Source organism: Papio anubis, chromosome 4 (assembly GCF_008728515.1).
Source record: "Papio anubis isolate 15944 chromosome 4, Panubis1.0, whole genome shotgun sequence".
Classification (NCBI taxonomy): domain Eukaryota; kingdom Metazoa; phylum Chordata; class Mammalia; order Primates; family Cercopithecidae; genus Papio; species Papio anubis.
This window is the reverse complement of record NC_044979.1, coordinates 44840091-44846465: the sequence shown is the minus strand read 5'-3', so window position 1 is coordinate 44846465 and position 6375 is coordinate 44840091.

Here is a 6375-nt window from a genome sequence, read left to right as displayed (position 1 = left end):
AACATTATTCACTGTACAAATTAACACAGTATAAATTGAACACATGGATTGTGAGAGGAGGCCGAACAGATGAAAGAATCATCAGAGGAGCCAGTCGTGGTATGTTTTCTGTAAAGGCTACTGTGGCAATTAACAAGAAAACTGAATTTCTATGAAGTAAAAGGAATGCTTTCTAGGTAGAGTGTATGCTAAAGTGAAAAAACAGTAAGTATGGACCAAGTGAAAATTTTGGTGGAAGGAAAGAAATATTTTTGAAATGAATAAAAATCTGTGACTTACTGTTGTCAACTGAAAATAGGAAAACTGAAAAAGAAAACTGGTAAATCAGGATATATTCTGGATATTATACAAAAATGCATTATATGTAACATTATTTTATCATAAAAATTACAGGGCTATTTACTACCCATTTTATACATATTTTACAAAGACAAAAAAAGGGAAGAGTGAAATATCTTACACTTAAAATTATTTATTAATTTTCCTGTATAGATTTCAAGATCCTACAATGCGAAAGTAACGTGAAGCAAGATTAGTATCATAAAATAGTCAGGTATCACTTAGATTAAAGTAAGAAAAATGGTATTTGAGTTTATATCAGTTGTCAATATTTAGAAAGTTTTTGAATAAGAAAAAAATGAGTTTACTTTGCATCATGAGGAATTTAAAGTTAAGCGTATTTTCTGATAATAAATGATAATGGCTAAAATAAATCAAAGCAAGATTCAGGAAACTGTTTTAAACAAGTTAGAAAGGGTTTATGTGAAGGATAGTTTTGGAGTCAAAGCAACAGTTTTATAAAAACATAGAAACTGATTCTCAGACTTGCCTCTAACACTAAGTAGCTAACCCAGATCGTCATCTATTAAAGTGTATTAACCTTTTTTCAACCAGTTTCAGTTCCATTCTTTTGAGTCAATAAACTGAGAATAATGTAAGAGGATGGATATCGTCTTCTGGATTTGAACTTTATTAATCAATCAACTATAATGACACTTCTGAATATTAAGTGATGTCTCACGAAATAAGCATTTTTTTCTGAAATATCCTCTCTGACGTTATCTAAATTGCTGTTTTTACTTTAAAAAAAAAACTACGTGGGGATTAAAAGTATATTCAAATAAGCCAGAGAATAAATTTGACCTTTTCTTTGCTGCTCTTGAATGGAAAATTCTCTTTAATAAAACAGGTTTTTAAAATAAGTAAATAAAGGATTTTTGACTAGAATAGGAGCTACTTTCCATCATAAGAAATTATTTTTCTTCATAATATTCAGATAAAACTTTGGGATTATCAACCAGTGGCACTAATCCCATTGAGTAAAACCAGTGATAAATATTAATATCACACTCATTTGCTGCTATGCAGAAATACCACTAAAGAACAAACTTCCCCAAATAAATTCCACTCCTAAACTTCAATGTTGTTGCAATTCCTTATCTAGTTCTTTGCTTCTTTAAGTACATCTACTCATGAGACTCAGACTGACCTCAGAGGAACTTGATTAATCAACCTTCAAGTCTCAATTCAATGATTATCCAATATGTAAAGTAACTATCAAAGTTATCCTTGATGTTTCCATAATAAAGATTCACTGTGGGTCATATGTTTGAAGAATTAAATGCAGAATCTAAAAATTCTAAAGAAATAACCCAAAATTAAAACATTGGTAAGGTACAAATGACACAAGGGTAGTAATAATAAGTCTTATTATTTGCAGTCTTCAGACATTTGAAACAAGAAAATATGTGTTTTTAATTTGATTTAGTCCTAGTAAAATGATCAATAAAGAAAAGATACTCTATTATAGATTTCATGATATTACCAAAAAAAACTGGCAGTATAATATAAACCACATAATTATCCGTTAATTACAGATGTGCTTGAAGATTTTTCATAAACATTAGCCATTCATGGTTACAGAATTTCACTAAGTAAAGGAGAATGTAAAATCTTGTATGGTTCTTTCAGGTTTAATCCTGTATGATACTAAATAATACAAAAAATTTATGAAATATTCAGCGTGAATCAGCAAGATGGCAGAATAGGCGGTCTCCTGCTTGTATTCCCCATATCAACAATAATTTGGATTTCATCCACAAACAAAAGTGCCTTGTGGGAGCTTTGGGATCCAGGTAGGAGGTTGCAAAACCCTGATGGAGTCTAAAAGCAACAAGAGCCATCTTGAAACTACAGGCTCATGCCCAGTGTGTCAGGCTCACCAACTCTCGTCCTGAAAACAGCCCCATTCCTTTAGACTCACATACAGACCTGGTTGGCTTTAATCCTGCACCACCAGCACCACCTGCCAAGGGATCTGGGATGAGTAACATCCACCTGTGCCACATGTGCCTGTAGTTGGCTACAGTGGTTCGGATGCCCATTGACCTCAACCCTGTTTGTAGACTCTAAAGCAGTTCATCATCTGGCTCCAGTCCTCAACCATGGTCTGGGAGCAGTCCTGCCTGCCCAGTGAACCACCAAGAGACATGTGTTCATGCCTCTAGAGCCAGACCTGCCAGTGCCAATCTCCATCCCACAGCATATCCTGAAATGGCCCTGTGACTTGTCTCCAACCCCTCTAAGCTGTGGCCTTGGAGCAGTCCTGCCTACTCAGAAACTTGCCAGGAGACATGCCCATCCATGCCAACCTCAGTTCTACTGAGGAGCTTGAAGTGGCCCTGTTACCCAGCTCCAGCCCCCACCCCCACCTTCAGTAGCAGTCCAGGAGTCGTCCTGCCAACCCAGGAACCAAACAGAGTCATGCCCTACGTCAGGGGTTCCCAACTCCCAGGTCATGGACGCATACTGATCCATGGCCTTTTAGAAACCAGGTCACTCAGCAGGAAGTGAGTGGCAGACGAGAGATCATTACCACGTGAGTTCTGCCTTCTGTCAGATAAGTGGCAGCATTAGATTCTCATAGAAGTGTGAACCCTATTGTGAACTGCACATGTGAGGGATCTAGGTTGCAGGCTCCTTATGAAAATCTAATGCCAGATAATCTGAGGTAGAACAGTTTCATCCTGAAACCATCCCTCCCAGCCCAGGTTTGTGGAAAAATTGTCTTCCACAAAACTTGTCCCTAGTGCCAAAAAGGTTGGGGCAACTGCCTTACATGATCCCAGAGGCATCAGAGGCAGACTTGAAGACCTGTGTCATCTGTGGTCCCTGAAGCAGCCCTGTGACTTGGTTCCAGCCCTTCATAGTGGTGGTTTGGAGTCAGTCCTGCCTGCCCAGGGAACGACCCAGTGACCTAGGAGAAGCCCTCTAAATGAACTGTAGAAGCCACACCTGTTCAGGCAAATGGTAATAGGCCTATAACCTGCAGACCCAGCTGTGGGCCCTAAAGCAGACCCTTGTGTCTCAGAGCCATCCCTATAATCAATGTCCTGGAACCAGTCTAGACCACCCAGGTACCAGATAGGATCAATACCCATTGGAGCCCCTGGTAACAGTCCCACCAACTACAGACTCCACTGTGGACCCGCATGACCAGGCTCTAACCCCACATGACTCAGATCCAAGATAAACCACATCAGCTTGGGTACGCAAGAGGAGAAGGCCTTTACCTGTAAAAAGCAGTCTGTAAAGACTGCGAGAGGTGTTTGTTCCTTCAAATACACAGAAACTGCTATAGTCTGATTGTTTTTATTCCACTAAAATTCATATGTTGAAACCCAGCTCCCAAGGTGTTGGTATTAAGATGTTGTATCTTTGAGAAGTGATTAGATTATGAGTACAGAGCCCTCATGAATGGAATTAGTAACTAATTATCTTAAAGCTCCATGAGATGCAAGAGAACACAGATAGCCAACTAAACAAACTCAATAAAAAATGCATAAACAAAATTAGAAGTTTAATAAAGCAATAGAAACCACACACACACACACACACACACATGCACACACAAAACAGAAATCCTGAAGCCAAAGAAAACAGTGAGAGAACTGAAAAAATTCAATAGATCTTCAACAGCAAACTCAATCATGTGGAAGAAAGAATCAGTGAGCTCGAAGACAAGTCAATTTCAAATTAGCCATTTAGAGGAACCAAAAGAAAAAAAATTAAAAAGAGTAAGAAAAGTATATAGGACCTATGGGACACCATCAAGCAAATAAATGTAAAAATTATGAGAGTCTCAGAAGAAGAAAGCTTATTTAAATATACAATGGCTGCAAACTTCCTAATCTAAGGAGAAATGTGGATATTCAGATTTATAAAGTTCATACATCCCCAAGAAAGATCAATCCACAGAAACATTAATTCAAAACACATTTTAATCAAGTTGCTAAAAGTCAAAGACAAAGATAAAATCTTGAAAGCAGCATGTAAAAAGGAGAATTCTCATATACAAAGGAACTCTCATATGACTGAAAGTAGATTTCTCAGCAGAAACCTTGCAGACAAGAGCAGAATGAAATGGCATATTCAAAATACTGAAAGAAAAAAATTGCGAGGCAAGATAATATAGCCAGTAAAACTGTCCTTCAGCAATGAAGCACAGTTAGATAGACAGTCCCCAAAAAATGTTGAGGGAGTTCACCATCACTTGACCTACCTTACAAGAAAATTTAAAAAGAGTTCTTTCAGTTGAAACAAAAAGTGCTAGGAAACAGCATGAAAACATATGAAAATTAAAAACTCACTGAAAAAGAAAAATATATAGTCAAATTCAGACTATATTAATACTGTAATTATGGTACATAAAAACAGTTTTAACTATAGATTTGAAGTTAAAAACAAAAGTATTAAAATAATTATGTATAAAATAAGTTTTAATAGATACATAAGATAAACAGATGACAACTGTGACATCAATAGCACAAAATAAGGAGGAGAGGAAGTAGAAGTGTAGGGTTTCAGTATGCAATTAAAGTTATTATCAGCCTAAAATTGACTCTAAGACAAAGATGCCTCAGAAAACAGAACTACAGGCCAATATCCCTAATGAATATGAATGAAAAAATCCTCAAGAAAATGCTAGCAAACTGAATTCAATAGCACATTAAAAGGATCATTCATCATGACCAAGTGGGATTTGTCCCGGGGATGCAAAGATGGTTCAATATATGCAAATCAATCAATGAAATACATCATATCAACAGAATAAAGGACAAAACCATATGCTCATTTCAACTGATACTGAAAAAGAATTTGATAAAAGTATAACATCCCTTCATGATACCAACCCTCAAAAAACTGGGTATAAAAGGCACATACTTCAACACAATGAAAACCATGTACAGCAGACCCATGGCTAGTATCATATTGAATGGGGAAAAATTAAAAGCCTTTTATCTAAATCTGGAACAAGACATGGGTGCCAACTTTCACCGCTATTATTCAACATAGTACTGAGAGTCCTAGCAAGAGCAAACATACAAGATAAAGAAATAAAGGACATCCAAATTGGAAAGGAGAAGACAAATTATCCTTGTTTGCAGATGGTGTGATCTTATATTTGGAAAAACCTAAAGACACCACCAGAAAACTATTAAAACTGACAAATTCAGTAAAGTTGCAGGATACAAAAATTAACATGCAAAAATGAGTAGCATTTTATATGCCAACAGTGAGCAATCTGAAAGAGAAATCAAGAAAGTTATCCCATTTACAATAACTATAAATAAAATTAAATACACAGAAATAAACTTAACCAAAGAAGTTAAATAGTCTACAATGAAAACTGTATTTATCAATAAAATACTGATGCAAGAAGTTAAAGAGGATGAAAAAATGGAAATATATTCCATGTTCATGGATTGGAAGAATAAATATTGTCAAAATGTCCATACTACCCAAAGCAACCTACAGATTCAGTGCAATGCCTCCCAAAATACCAATGACATTCTTCACAGAAATAAGAAAAAACAATCCTAAAATTTATATGGAACCATAAAAGACCCAGAATAGCCAAAGCTATTCTAAGCAAAAATCACAAAACTGGAGAAACTGTATCACCTGACTTCAAATTATACTACACAGCTACAGTAACCGAAACAGCATTATACTAGCATTAAAACAGACACATAGACCAATTGAACATAATAGAGAACCAATAAATAAAATAATACATCTACAGTAAACTTATTTTTGACAAAAGTGCCAAAATCATACATGGGGAAAGAACAGTGTCTTCAATACATGATGCTGAGAAAATTGGACATCCATATGCAGAAGAATGAAACTGGAACCCTATCTCTCGCCATATACAAATACAAAATCAAAATGGATTGAAGATTTAAATGTAAGACCGCAAATTATAATTTCTTGAAACTACTACAAGAAAACACTGGGGAAACTCTCCAGGACATTGGACTGGGCAAATATTTCTTGATTAATATCCCCACAAGCACAGAGAACCAAGGCAAA